The sequence below is a fragment of the Perognathus longimembris genome, chromosome 11 (genome assembly GCF_023159225.1).
Source record: "Perognathus longimembris pacificus isolate PPM17 chromosome 11, ASM2315922v1, whole genome shotgun sequence".
Taxonomy (NCBI): domain Eukaryota; kingdom Metazoa; phylum Chordata; class Mammalia; order Rodentia; family Heteromyidae; genus Perognathus; species Perognathus longimembris.
The window spans coordinates 7,813,705-7,830,160 of record NC_063171.1 but is presented as its reverse complement, the minus strand read 5'-3'; the positions used below and the strand labels follow the sequence as shown (position 1 = coordinate 7,830,160).

General features: G+C 38.3%; 2 pseudogenes; both read left to right on the top strand.

Annotated features, from left to right (window-relative positions):
- The first annotated feature begins 225 nt into the window (after positions 1-225).
- LOC125359840 lies at positions 226-6,350 on the top strand (annotated as a pseudogene).
- Positions 6,351-14,178: 7,828 nt separating this feature from the next.
- On the top strand, positions 14,179-16,251 carry LOC125359457 (annotated as a pseudogene).
- Positions 16,252-16,456: the final 205 nt, after the last annotated feature.

Below are 16,456 nucleotides of genomic sequence, written 5' to 3'. Positions count from 1 at the left end.
GTGCTAGCCTTGAGCAAAAAGAAGCCAGGGACAGTGCTCAGGCCCTGAGTCCAAGGCCCAGGACTGGCAAAAAAAAAAAAAAAAAAAAGAAAGAAAGAAAGCTTGAACAAGTTAAAACATCTCTTTTCAAAGACCCACATTCACACAGGCCCCTTTCCAGAGACCTTCTACATCGTCCCTCATCCTTTGATTTTATAGCCAGGTTTGTAAAGGAGCTAGTCCCAAATGGACTTCACAGCAGTGGCCCCTGCTCTTACCATGCGGTCTCTATTTCAGAGTACCCAACTAGATAAGAGGTAAATTGAAACCCCTTTGTAAAACAATTTAAAGACAGTATTTTTTAAAACACTAGCAAAGTAAGAACAAAAAAGATGTAATAAGCAGTAAATATGTAAAAGATTTGCATAATTGGCTTGGTTCCTACAAATGTATATAGCTTTAAAATCCTTAAAAATTTCATAATTTGATGAAAATTCAGGTTAAAATATAACTTTAAAGCAATGCATGTAGTTTTAAAACATACCAGTGTTACCATTTGAGGATAGAAATTTGATGATAAATAATGATTATCTAAGACAAACAACTCTGATTTTCATTTTTTTCATTTAGACAATGTAAAGTATTACAAAGATAACACCTGCCTCTTCAAAGGAAGATCAATTTGAACTTATATACAATTTGAATTTATGCCCACAAGTATCTGCACAAGAGCTAACCAATCCAAAAAAGAGACTATATTACCTGGATACAGCATAGGAAAAAATAAAATAAAATAAACCTATACTGGATTAGAATATTACCATAATTAAGTTAAAATAGGCAGAGAAAGACAAATAGAGCCTGTTCTTACTTACATGTGCAATGGAGCTTATGAAAGTACAGAGGCAGAATGGTGGTTTGTAGGAGAATGATTCTCTGACCTGTGGTGGACTCAGCCTCAACACTAACTTTCTGAAGCCTTATTAGCAAACTAATAGGCCGATGGGGGCATACCTCCATTAAGGAATTTCCTGTGTTTGATGGCGGAAAGAAACCATTTGATAATGAGACATTCCTCTCCTGATAAGAGAGTTCCTTGGAAGATTTATTTACACAGTTACATGGGGAGGGGCTTTTACTGTGTGTGTGTGGGGGGGGGGGAGTTTTATGGCTAAGATAGTTAACTCAGAGCAAACAAGTAGTTAGGGGATAAATGTAACCTTGCCTTGACCAGTCTGATCCTATAATGTATTGACAGATGTAGCCATGCTTAGATAAGTTTTATCTTATGATGTGTATCTTTCTGTTTGAACTTTACTCTTGAAGTTGTAAACTGATGTCTTATGGCCCTGTTCCTAAAACAGTATATAAGTCTTGGCCCTCCTAAAATAAAGTGTGCATTGGTTCATTCGCCTTTGCACCCCCGTGTCCTGATTTTCATCATTTCAGTTTCTGGGTACAGCCCCCTCTAGAGGGGTACCCTGACAGTGGTTATTTTGGTTGAGGAACAGAAGAAATGTGAAGATGTTGGGCAGTGTACAAAGCTTCAGTTAAACAGGAAGAATATATGCTGTGATTCATTTTAGCCATATTATACAGCACGAAGGAACAGTTAATTTTGTCTAATACTGATAGACATCACCATGTTCTAATATAGTTTGTAAGATCATTATTATTTAAGTTTCCCACCATAAAAGTGATTTGCACATGGCTGGTGGATATAGTAATAAAGTTTATTGAATGAAATCACATTGAATTTATAAATCATAACATTTTGTTACTCATAAATGTATCCACTTACCAATTGTTGATTTACAGTTAATTAAATAAAAAGGTGACTCTCCCAAACCTAGTACAGTAAAGAGAAATCTTTATGTAGGAAAGAGATTGTAGCTAGAACCCAACTTTTCAAGAGATCCACTTGTTCTTGAATTTCTAGCCAAAGGCATTAGAGAAAACATTTACGTTAAAGACGCATTTGGGGTTGGGGATATGGCCTAGTGGCAAGAGTGCCTGCCTCGTATACATGAGGCCCTGGGTTCAATTCCCCAGCACCACATATACAGAAAACGGCCAGAAGCGGCACTGTGGCTCAAGTGGCAGAGTGCTAGCCTTGAGCAATAGGAAGCCAGGGACACTGCTCAAGCCCTGAGTCCAAGCCCCAGGACTGGCAAAAAAAAATAATAAAAAAAGACGCATTTGTTTTACAGAGCAAGGAGCAAAGATAGTTTCACATTTCATGACCTCAAATAGTAAACTCCCTTGTTTGTGTTTGCTCTTACTTACATGCAAGCAACCAAAATCTGAAGATATTCAATGAAAATTGTCAAAACACAAATTCACAAATTTTGAATAACATTTATAACAGCACCTGTTGTCTAAACTTTAGGGCTATTGTGTGCTAATCTCTTACAGTCTCTAATTTATAAATTAAACATTATCATATGCATTTATATATGTGAAAACTAGAGAGGACACAGGGATCAGAACGGCTTGTGTTTTAAAACATTATTGTGAAAAGTTTTAGAAGTATCCCTAGCTTATTTGGTAGAACTAATGAGAAAGATTAGTAGTACATGTGAAAAAATCATTTATTGAAAATCCAATTTGTTTTGTGGAAAATGATATTTGAACCTTTATTACTTATGGATTGGTAAAGTATTTTAAAAAGAAAAAACAATATTGTCAAAAAATTTATTTGAGGGCTGGGGATATGGCCTAGTGGCAAGAGTGCCTGCCTCATATACATGAGGCCCTGGGTTCGATTCCCCAGCACCACATATACAGAAAATGGCCAGAAGTGGCGCTGTGGCTCAAGTGGCAGAGTGCTAGCCTTGAGCAAAAAGAAGCCAGGGACAGTGCTCAGGCCCTGAGTCCAAGCCCCAGGACTGGCCAGAAAAAAAAAAAAAAAAATTTATTTGGGCTGGGGATATGGCCTAGTGGCAAGAGTGCTTGCCTCGTATACATGAAGCCCTGGGTTCGATTCCCCAGCACCACGTATACAGAAAACGGCCAGAAGTGGCGCTGTGGCTCAAGTGGCAGAGTGCTAGCCTTGAGCAAAAAGAAGCCAGGGACAGTGCCCAGGCCCTGAGTCCAAGGCCCAGGACTGGCCAAAAAAAAAATAAACAACAACAAAAAAATTTATTTGAATGAGTCAAGTGGCATAGAGTGAAAATACCATTTATATTTATGCATGTGTGTCATTTCAAAACTAGCTTGTGATATTATTGTTTCCTCAGCAGATATGGGATATCTGTAAATATGTAAAAACAATTATATATATTTATATATACTTTTATATATGATACATATATGTGTTATACAGTATCATATATAATTATACATATTTATATGTGCTTTTAAATAAATGATATTTGATAAACGTATCATGTATGTGTCAGATATAATAAAAGTATGATTTCATAAGACAATAGTAAGAGAGGGCTAGGAATCTAGCCTAGTGGTAGAGTGCTTGCCTAGCATGCCTGAAGCCCGGGGTTTGATTCCTCAGTGCCACATAAACAGAAAATGTGAGAAGTGGTGCTGTGGCTCAAGTGGTAGAGTGCTAGCCTTGAGCAAAAAAGAAGCCAGGGACAATGTTCGGGGCCTTAGTTCAAGCCCCAGTACTGGCAATAAAAAGAAAATAATAAGAGATAAACAAGCCCTGGGAAAATTCAGACACGTTAGCTCTTCTGTATAAATGCTCAATGAATGACCAGAATAATATGCTTACTCAATGACTTCTCAGTATTAATAAAGACTCTCAGTTGTATTACACTATTTGAAGGTACTCCTTGCAAGAGAACATAATTTGTGATGCAATGTTTCTATATATAAATTGTGACAACTTTTGTGTCTTGTAATTGAGAGGAATGGATTAATAACGCCCCTACAGCAGTAGCAGCATTTCCCTTTGGAATTTTGGGCACAGCCTTTGGTAGATGGGCAACAGAGATCAAAAGCTTTCCATCTCACTTTTTGCTCTTATACACAGCTGTGTTTGCTTAAATTCAGTGCTATTAGTGAGAGAGCTTCACAAAATTAAGATGTTAGAGACATCTGAGTTACTGATGAGTAATCATTTATCCAGCCATTTCATCAAAAATCGGATGGCCTGTGATCTCTGCAAGGAAGATAATTTAGTAAGTTTTAGTTTTCCTATTTTTCTGGTTATAATTTCAGACATAAAAATTGTCCCAAGAGAAAATATCTATGTATCCTAATCCTAAACATATTTAACACATTCAGCATAGTTTCACTAGTTTTACATGTACAATGTTAAATCTCTACTACCTGGACCTTCTAATAAAATGTTAATTTTAACCAATGTTATACAGTACATAAACAGTTATCAGAGAGTTAGAAACAGATTTAAATAAAGGAAAATATAAATTTATACATATTTTCAATCTTTCGTATCATAGGTTTTAGTTTTTGATATTGCTGGAATTTGACATCAGGGCCTCATGAACATGCTCTACAATGGGCCATGCCCACATTCCTTTTTGCTGTAATCACTCTTCTTGTAGGTTCTAAATAGTGCCTTGGGACCAACCTTGGACATAATCATCCTACCTATGGCCTCTTTTGCACCTGGGATCAGGCATATGCCACCAGGACAAACTTGTTGATAGGGACAGAGATTTGCTAACCATTACCCAGGATAAACTCTCTAATTTCTAGTGCCTAACTTGCTGGGATTGCATGAGTGAGACACCTAACCTATCTATTCTTTTGTAGATTTAAAACCTACAGAAGTATTTAATGAAAGTCTCATCCCCCAAAGAAACTCTGTGACTATGATATTTGAACAAACAATTCATTTAAAAATTTAGAAATTATGAAAACAAGAAATAAAAATGAAGAGAATGAAAAAGGTTTTATTGCTTTACTTCTGAGTTAGCATATATTATATGTATAACATGCAGAAGTTCCACTCTAATATGTCCATATGTGGATACAGTGCATTTTAAACACAGAAAAAGTTATCAGTAAAAAAAACTACTAAGCACCAAAATTATCAAAGACATAAAATAGTTCATGGCAGGGGAATAATGGGTATTCCATGTATAGGGTCTTTCTTGACCCTCATATACTTTCACAATAATATCCTTCTTCACAAGGGACTGATTATCTGTCCTGAAATCCTCTAAAGAGCTTATTGACACATCTGAATACTGTGGTAATACTTAAACTTCTCAAAAACAAAATGAAATAAAAAACATGATGAGAATGAACATGCCAAAAAAAAAAAAACACCAAGCAACTACTGTTTGTTCAATTCAGGAACATTTGCCTCCAAAGCTATTATTTATAGAAACTCACATAAAGTCATACACATAGACAGAAATTACCTAGTTCTTCTAAACATTAAACAGAAAAGTACGGTGCTGTTGATTATTATATTCAAACTGTTTTTAAACACAGGATGCATAACCAAGAATCATCAATGACTCAGTGGTCACAGAGTTCCTTCTCCTGGGTTTCTCTGGCCTGTGGCAGCTTCAGTTCTTGCATACTGGGGCTTTCACTGTGATTTCTCTGGCAGCTGTGATGGGGAATGCTCTCGTCATCACTGTAACATCCTTGGACCTCTGCCTCCACTCACCCATGTACTTTTTCTTACGGATAATGTTCATCTTTTATCTCTCCCTCATTTCTGCTGTGGTGCCGAAAACCATTGCCAACACCATCACCCATCAAAACTCCATCTCTTTCCTTGGCTGTGTGGACCAGGTCTTTCTGGTACTGTTTTCAGCAGACACAGGGCTTTGCCTCCTCATGCTCATGTCCATTTATCACTATGCTGCCATTTGTCATCCTCTGCACTATGAAGTCATCATGTGTGCAGATGGCCACCTTTGCCTGGCTCCACAGTGCCCTGATATCAGCTATACACACAGTGAGTACCTTTTAGCTGTCTTACTGTGGATAGCATGAAGTCCACCAGTTTTTCTGTGATATTCCCCAGTTGCTATTTCTTGTTCAAAGCATATAATTGTAGAAATTGCGCTCATTCTCAATACTTGATTTTTGCTACTTTGTCTACATCATGATCTCCTATATCTATATCTTCTCCACTGTCAGGAAAATTCCATCCACAGAAGGCCAGGCAAAAGCCTGTTCCACTTGCCTTCCACACAGTAGTCACTCTATTCCTATCAAGTGGTTTTATTGCTTACCTGAAACCTACCTTGGGGTCTTCATCATATACTGATCTCATTCTATCTGCTTCCTATATTGTGTTACCCCCTTCCCTTAACCCAGTCATATACTGCCTAAGAAATAGAGCTCTGAAGGCGGGGTTAGTGAAACTGATCAAAAGAAAGCATTTGTCTAAACAGAATATTCTTCAGTTTCAGAGAGACTAGAGTGCCTCTAGTCTGAGTGCTTTCCTTGGGGTTACCTGGAATTATTGTGCTGCTCTGTAGTCAAACTGGAACAAAATACACTAAAAGTTTACTAGTACACAAAAGCTTAGTGTCTGGGGCTGGGGATATAGCCTAGTGGCAAGAGTGCCTGCCTCGGATACACGAGGCCCTAGGTTTGATTCCCCAGCACCACATATACAGAAAACGGCCAGAAGCGGCGCTGTGGCTCAAGTGGCAGAGTGCTAGCCTTGAGCGGGAAGAAGCCAGGGACAGTGCTCAGGCCCTGAGTCCAAGGCCCAGAACTGGCCAAAAAAAAAAAAAAAAAAAAAAAAAAGCTTAGTGTCAATACATTAAACTTCCAGAATACTGGGAAAGAAAGTATGGTATATTGGTGATTCACACCTATGTGTTAGACTTAATTTTGGGAGGTGTACATAGACAGATATATGATTTATTTGTGTTAACACAATTTTAAAAATTGAACTAGAGTCAATAATACAATTATTAACTCAAGAAAATATCCATAAATATGTTCTGACATAAAATTTAATTTATTTTCCATAGACAGGTATTTTTCCCATTTATTTTTGTTGTTGTTGCCGTTGGTGTGGGACTTGAACTCTTGGCCTGGGAGCTATCCCTGCGCTCTTTAGCTAACAGCTAAAACTCTACAATTTTGAGCCACAGGGTCACTTCTGGTTTTTCTGGTGGTTAATTGGAGATAAGAGTCTCCTGGACTTTCCTGCCCAGGCTAGCCTTAAACCTTGATCCTCAGACCTCAGCCTCCTCAGTATCTAGGATTACAGGTGTGAGCCACCAGCACCCTGCCATTTGCCTTTCTATAAGTATTTCTGTTTACTAAAGTCTTAATTATATTTCTTCAAGTTTTATACATTTGTTATATATGAGAAAATAAGAATTTTTATATAACTTCAATATGGATTGTGGAAATAATTTATTTTAACATTATGAAGTACTTCTTTGCTAACATTTGAACTATGTTTTTAATTCTCCATTCTTATTGACTGGGATATGGAAGTAGTATATAGAATCATTAACTATATGATTTGTTAATATTTTCTTCCAAGCAATGATGGATGCCATCTAACAATAGTGACTGCAGGTAACACAGTGCTATGTACCACATTTGGAAATTCCCCTTAGCCCTCAGCCACCAATTAACAGTGGAGCAAGAGTTAGAGGGAAAAATAGGTAGGTAGGTTGATAAATGACAGATAAATGGATGAATAGATGATGTACATAGAATTTATAATTATCTTACAATTTTCATCATTATATCAAAAAGAAATATAATGTAAACACTATATTTAAGGAAATACATTCACACAGACAAATTGATACATTACCCAACCACAAAGAAGTACTTAATGCCATTATTGTAGTAACATGGACAGAAGACAAATATTTTGTCACTCATTTGTAGAAACTCATAAGTCAATTTATTTGCATAAGATACTGAGAAAAATGGAATACAGGGCTGGGAGAGTTGCTTAGTGGGAGAGTGCTTGCCTAGCATGCACAAAGCTACAGGTTATATTCCTCAGCACTATATACACAGCAAAAAACAGAAGTGGCACTGTGGCTCAAGACTGAAGTGGAGTGCTAGCCTTGAGCAAAAAGAAGCCAGGGACAGTGCTCAGACCTTGAGTCCGAGTCCCAGTACTGGCAAAAAGTAAATAAAAAATGGACTACAGAATCACAGTAAGATTCAACCAAACAGATAGAAAGGAAGAATTTATTGTAGTTTCCCTATAATAATCCCTAATCTATTTCAACATAAATTGAAGAGCAATAAATATTCACCACATAAAATAAATAATATTTGAAAAGTATAAAGTAATAGCTATCCTGATTTAATTATTATACATTGCATACATATATGAAATTACCATTAATTCATCTATAAGAATGTACAAATATGTCTCAATAGAAAATAAAAGTAAATTACATTTGAGTAAACAGAACATATATGTAAGAACAATTATTATACTTCCAACACAAAATATTAAAACTAAAGTATACCTAAAGAAGTAACCTCAGTGAAGACCGGAAACCATGAAACTAGTACAGGCGGTGTAGGGGAGTCATTAGGGCTCCTAGGCACAGGTAAAAATTTTCTAAGTAACAATTCAGAAGCATAGCAAATCAAAGAAAGATAAAAGAGATTGTATCAAACTTAAGAGGGTTTGCTCAACAAAGAGCATAGCCAATGAGCTAAACAATAGAATGGGAGATTTCTGACAACTATATATCAGACAAGGGTATAGTATCCCAAATACACAGAAAGTATAAAAATGTTAAGAAGCAACAACCCAATTAATAAATAAGTTACTAACTTAAAAAGAGACTTCTCAGAAGTAAAAATGGCCAATATATACATGAAGAAATACTCAATATATCTGGCCATAATGGAAATGCAAATCTGAACAACATTGAAATTCTACCTCATCTCAATTAGAATGTTCATTATCAAGAAAACAAACTTAAACAGATGCTGGTCAGAATGTGACCAAAAGAGAAGGACCTAAATACATTGTTGATGGGAATGTAATCTTGTGCAACCACTCTGGAATACAGTGTAGAGATTCTTCAAAGAACTAAATATAAACCAGACACCAGTGGCTCCTGCCTGTGATCCTAGCTACTCTTCTGAGGATCCCAGTTCAAAGCCAGCTCAGGCAGGAAAATCTGTGATACTCTTATTTCTACTAAACTACAAAAAAGGGGTGGGAGCACAAGCAGAGCTGTGGCTTAAACCAGGGACAGTGCCCAGGCCCCAGTTCAAGCCCTAGGTTCAGCATACACACACACACACACACACACACACACACGTACACACATACACACAAATGCACACGCATGCACACACACAAATCAAAAACTACAATTGCTCTATGACACAGCAATTGTACTTCTGAGTCTTTATCTAAAAGATCACAAATAAGGTTGTAGTAAAACCCCCATCCAAACTGTGTTTATTATAGAACCAGTCATCATAGACAAGACAGGAAATCAGTCCAGATGACCTTCAACTGATAAATGAATCAAGAAAATGTAGTGTACATACACAATGAAATTTTATGCATCTATTAGAAGGAATGACATTGTACATTTCTAAAGAAAAAGAAAGATTTGGAAAAATGCATGATTCCCCTTATATGTATAAATTACGTAGTACATAGGGTGGTATGCAAATCAAATAGTGCAATTCCTTGCAAAAATGAGTCAAAGCCCAACAAAATAAACACCAGGAAGCAGGTATTTTCAAAAGTAGGGGGAGGTTGGGGAAAGTTGAGAGGGGTAGATAAATGAAGAAGAAAAGGGAGAAGTTAAAGTTAAAAAAGTGAGGCAAAGTGTGAATAGAGAGAGGTTGATGAGAATGTTGAAAATGTTTGTTTTTGTTTTTTTTTTTTGGCCAGTCCTGGGCCTTGGACTCAGGGCCTGAGCACCTTCCCTGGCTTCTTCCCGCTCAAGGCTAGCACTCTGCCACCTGAGCCACAGCGCCCCTTCTGGCTGTTTTCCATATATGTGGTGCTGGGGAATCGAACTGAGAGCTTCATGTGTAGGAGGCAAACACTCTTGCCACTAGGCCATATTCCCAGCCCCGAGAATGTTGAAAGTGTTGACATTGATCAAGATGCACTGTACTCATAAACTGCTTTGTTAAATCACAACTCCTTTGTACAACTAAGGACAATTTAGAAAACAAGCATTTTCAAGTAATAGACACATAAACTAGAATTTACTTAAGGAAAAAATATGTATGCATTCCATTTGCTTCTATCTTTTTTATTATTTTCAAAGACATTTCTCCAAAATAATTTGAAATGAAACTACCAGTGTCCAGCAGTCTCACTGAGTATATATCTAAAGAGTGAAATCAAGTGGAAAAAAATCTGCATTTCTGAGATCAAACAGCCTTATTCTAAGTCTTTGAGGAATGTAAAATTGAAATGCCCATTAATCCAATGTTTAGATATATTTAATAACTATGAACAAGAATTATATTGAACCAGAGCAGAGGTATACAACACATATTCAATAGAATTATTACAGAGATTTTCCCCAATCTCAAAAGGGAAAACCTCACCCAAATAACAGAAGCATATAGAATACCTGGAAGACCAGACCCTAGAAGGTCTTCCCCCAGACACATTATAATCAAGACCTCAGATTTCAACAATAAGGAGCAAATTTTGAACGCAGGCAAAACAAAGGAAGAACTATATTACAATGGAAAAAAGACCAGAATCACAGCAGACCTCTCCACACAAACTTACAACCAATGAAGAGCCTTGAAGAACATAATCCAAGTCCTCTAGGCCTACAACTGCAAACCCAGAATTAGATGCCCAGAGAAATTAGAATTTACTTTCGAGGTAAAACCAGATCTTTCCATAGCAAAGAGTAACTAAAGGAAAATGTGAATAAAATAAAACAGCCTTAGAGCGAATTCTAAGAGGGGAACCCCACCCAACAGAAAACATACAGGACCTCCAGACAGAAACAGAAAGAAACTGAAATAGCCAGAGCCCAACAGGAAGAGCAGGTCAATAAAAACAAGAAAGAAGGGAGAGGAAACACCGACTAACAGGAAAATGGAAGGGAAAAAACCACATCTATCAATGATCTCTTTGAATATAAATGGTATAAATTCTCCGATAAAGAGAAGACTGACAGAGTGGATCCATAAACAAAAAATTGATATCTGTTGTCTTCAAGAGAACCATCGTACAGCAAGGGACAAAAACAGGCTCCCAACAAAAGGATGAAGCAAGATCTTCCAAGCAAATGCACCTACCCAAACGGCAGGGGTAGCCATCCTGATTGCAGACAAGCTAGACTTCTCATTAAAATCAGTTCAAAAAGATATAGGACACTACATTTTAATACAAGGAAAAATCCAGAATCAAGATATCACAGTGATGAATTTATACTCACTGAACAAAAGAGGCTCTAAATATGTCAAACAAATTCTTTCAGAACTACAGAACAAGATAGACCCAAATACAATCATAGTGGGAGATTTTAATGCTCCACTCTCTCTAAGAGACAGATCCAACACACAGAGGATTAGCAAGGGAGCTGAAGACATAAGTAACACCATATCCCACATGGATCTGACAGATCTGTGCAGAGTTTTTCACCCTACAGAGACCCAATACACCTTCTTCTCAGAAGCCCATGGAACATACTCCAAAATAGATCATGTCATAGTCCACACAAAGAACCTCAGCAAATTCAATAGTATTGACATTATCCCATGTATTTTATCTGATCACAGTGGAATCAAGGTAACCCTCAATAACAAAGGATACCACAAAAATTACACAAATACTTGGAGGCTAAACCCCTCACTGTTATCTAACACTTCGGTCACAGAGCAAATTAAAGACAAAATCAACAAATTCATAAGCCACAACGACAATGACAACACATCACCAAGAAACCTATGGGATACAGCAAAGGCAGTGCTGAATGGCATGATCAATGTCCTCAGTGCACACATTAAAAGATGAAATCAGAACAGGTAAATAACCTCATGACGCAGCTAAAACGTCTGGATAAACAAGAAAAAAAATTGAATCTAAAATGACTAGGAGGAGAGAGATCACAAAGATTAAAGAAGAGATAAGTCTGATGGAGAATAGAAAGACCGTTCAACAAGTAAATAAAACTAAAAGCTGGTTCTTTGAGAAAATAAATAAAATTGACAGACCCCTTGCAAGACTTACAAAAAAAAAAAAAAAAACGAAGAGAAGAGACTCATATCTGTAAGATCAGGGACTACACTGTAAAAATTACAAGTACACAGGATATTCAAACAGTCATAAGGAACTATTTCCAGAACCTCTACTCACTAAAGAATGAAAATTTTACAGAAATGTATCAATTCTTAGAGAAGTATAAACTGCCCAAACTGAACCAAGACCTATCAGTGGATCACAATAGCTCAACAGGTATGTACATATGATCATATAAGACGAGGTTAAGCAAAAACAATTCCAGGAGAAAGACACAGGAGGACTCTATTGTTGATGTTACATTTAAAGTTCTAGGTAAATATCCTTTGGCATATGCCATATAGTTACTGTATATGATTTCGGTACACTGGGTATTGTATATATGCCTACCTGATCTAAGGAAGGGAAAGAAAAACAAGGGTGTAAGATATCACAAGATATGTACTCACTGCCCTATTATGTGACTGTATCCCTTTTGCACAACACCTTGTCAACAAAATTTAATTAATAAAAAAAGAATTATATTGAACTATAAGAATGAAATTCCTTTGTATCTGGCAACATAAATATAACTGGAGATCACTCTGTTAAGTGAAATAACCCAGGCATTCTCACTGATATCCACAATCAGAAATTTGATCTCATTGAAATTGAAATAGAATAATGGTTACTGAATGTGGGTAAAATGGGACTGAGGGGAGATGGCAAGTATTTATTAATAGTTAATAAGCTGCAGCTGGAAGTAGACAGTAAATTTAGGGGTGCCACCTCACAATATAGTGACTATAAATAGCAATGATATCTTGTACATTTCAAAAACTCAAGGAACACATTTGGGAGTATCAGTGAGAAAGAAATGATGAATGTTTCCGAGACAAACATGTCTAATCTGGTTTAAGAATTATACACTATACATAATTATTAAAACATCACAGAGCACAGTATAATATGTACAATATTTAGTAGATAAAATCCAATGTATGAAAAGCAATAAAAATTAACTTTAATGTATTAAAATATTCAGAAAAGCTTAAAAGCAGTAAAAATCAACTATAAAATTTTCATCAGCTCTTAGAAATTAACTTAGAAGTCTATATCATTTCCATCCAGTAGGAGGAAGAGCAGTTATAGCCACTACATCTTGTAACTTCATACATGGTATGGCCTTTTATTGGTGGTGGTGGTGTTCCCCAGACTAGGTAAGGAATTTGTATATGATTAAAGTATCTAGTATAGACTTCTGGAGTCTAGCATTTTAACCCACCAGCCACACTCACCTGTCACTTTACTATGTTGAATCTAAATTCTAGACTGCCTGATAGGTAGGTGTCCTTAACATCATTACAATGCATCTGCATGGCCAATGACTCCTCAGATTCATAAGAGGTTACAATTGCCATGACTCAAGAAATACATGCAAAGAGAAAAATAGGGACAATGCTTAAATTACCAGGAATGATAAGAAGTTGTCTCCCCATTCTTATCATATTCACATTTCTTTTAAACTAAATTTAAAGATCTCAACCTCCACTGAATTAAGAAGCTAAACTATGCCCCTTCTCCCTGGCGGTTACTGCTGAGAGTGCGGAGTGTGTGCTCCGGGCTTGGAACACACATTTATTATTAAAAAATCTTAAAAAAAATCCTTTAAAAAAAAAAACCCAAAAATTTACAAAAAATCCACGTCTCCCCCACCGGAGACTTTTATTTTTTTCCTTCCTCCTCTTTTATAAAATAACCCGGTGAAGCAGCTGAGACCGACCCGCCCAGCCGCCCGATGCCCCGCAGCAGCTCCAAGAAGACACCCAGAGACCAAGGCCTTCCCACCGGTCCGCCCGCCTGGCACCACCAGCCTCTCTCCCAGCCAGCAGCCGGCCACCCTGCAGCAGCAGTGAAAGCGATCCAGCTCTGCGGCCTTTGAGTAGTCATGGATTCCGGTTGATTTTTGTCCCTCTGCGCTAGTCCCTGCTCCCCTCCCCCCCCGCTCCAGCCCAGGGCCCCAGCACTCGCTCTCCTCTCATGGAAAGGTCGCAGCCTGTGGCCCTGCAGGCAGATGTGCCAAGATGAACCCCAGCGCCCCCAGCTACCCCATGGCCTCGCTCTATGTGAGGGATCCACACCCCGACATGACCAAGGCTATGCTCTATGAGAAGTTCAGCCCGGCCAGGCCCATCCTCTCCGTCCGGGTCTACAGGGACATGATCACCTGCTGCTCCTTGGGCTACTGGTATGTGAACTTCCAGCAGCCGGCAGACGCTGAGCAGGCTTTGGACACCATTAATTTTGATGTTGTAAAGGGCAAGCCAGTATGCATCATGTGGTCTCAGCATGATCCATCACTTCGTAAAAGTGGAGTGGGCAACATATTCATTAAAAAATTGGACAAATCCATTGATAATAAAGCACTGTATGATACATTTTCTGCTTTTGGTAACATCCTTTCATGTAAGGTATTTTGTGATGAAAATGGTTCCAAGGGCTATGGATCTGTACATTTTGAGACACAAGAAGAAGCTGAAAGAGCTATTGAAAAAAATGAATGGGATGCTTCTAAATAATCGCAAAGTAGTTGTTGGACAATTTAAGTCTCATAAGGAATGAGAAGCAGAACTTGGAGAAGACATGGATGATGAGCGCCTTAAGGAGCTCTTGGGCAAGTTTGGACCTGCCTTAAGTGTGAAAGTAATGACTGATGAAAGTGGGAAATCCAAAGGACTTGGATTTGTAAGCTTTGAAAGGCATGAAGATGCACAGAAAGCTGTGGATGAGATGAACTGAAAGGAGCTCAATGGAAAACAAATTTATGTTGGTTGAGCTCAGAAAAAAGTGGAACGACAGACAGCAAATTTAAGCAGATGAAGCAAGATAGGATCAGCAGATACCAGGGTGTTAACCTTCATGTGAAAAATCTTTTTTTTTGGCCAGTCCTGGGCCTTGGACTCAGGGCCTGAGCACTGTCCCTGGCTTCTTCCCGCTCAAGGCTAGCACTCTGCCACTTGAGCCACAGCGCCGCTTCTGGCCATTTTCTGTATATGTGGTGCTGGGGAATCGAACCTAGGGCCTCGTGTATCCGAGGCAGGCACTCTTGCCACTAGGCTATATCCCCAGCCCCTATGTGAAAAATCTTGATGATGGTATTGATGATGAACGTCTCCGGAAAGAGTTTTCTCCATTTGGTACAACCACTAGTGCAAAGGTTATGATAGAAGGTGGTCAAAGCAAAGGGTTTGGGTTTGTATGTTTCTCCTCCCCAGAAGAAGCCACTAAAGCAGTTACAAAAATGAATGGTAGAATTGTGGCCACAAAGCCACTCTATGTTGCTTTAGCTTAGTGCAAAGAAGAGTGCCAAGCTCACCTCACTAACCAGTATATGCAGAGAATGGCAAGTGTACGAGCTGTGCCCAACCCTGTAATCAACCCCTACCAGCCAGCACCTGCTTCAGTTTACTTCATGGCAGCTATCCCACAGACTCAGAACCGTGCTGCATACTATCCTCCTACCCAAATTGCTCAACTAAGACCAAGTCTTCGCTGGACTGCTCAGGGTGCCAGACCTCATGCATTCCAAAATATTCCTGGTGCTATCCACCAGCCGCTCCTAGACCACCATTTAGTACTATGAGACCAGCTTCTTCACAGATTCCATGAGTCATGTCCACACAGCGTGCTGCTAACACATCAACACAAACAATGGGTCCACATCCTGCAGCTGCTGCTGCAGCAGCCACTCCTGCTGTCTGCACCATTCCCCAGTATAAATATGCTGCAGGAGTCCACAATCCTCAGCAACATCTTAATGCACAGCCACAAGTTACCATGCAACAGCTTGCTGTTCATGTACAAGGTCAGGAACCTTTGCTTCCATGTTGGCATCTGCCCACACTCAAGAGCAAAAGCAAATGTTGGGTGAAAGGCTGTTTTCTCTTATCCAAGCCATGCACCCTACTCTTGCTGGTAAAATCACTGGCATGTTGTTGGAGATAGATAATTCAGAATTACTTCATATGCTTGAGTCTCCAGAGTGTCTGCATTCTAAGGTTGATGAAGCTGTAGCTGTACTACAAGCCCACCAAGCTAAAGAGGCTGCCCTGAAAGCAGTCAACAGTGCCACTGGTGTTCCAACTGTTTAAAAAACTGATCAGGGACCATGAAAAGAAACTCGTGCTTCACCAAAGAAAAATATATAAGCATCGAAAAACTTAAATATTATGAAAACAACATTGCAAAATATAAAATAAATAAAAAAAAAGGAAAGGAAACTTTGAACCTTATGTACCAAACAAATGCCAGGTCTAGCAAACAGTGCTAGTCCTAGATTACCTGATTTAAAAACAACAAAAA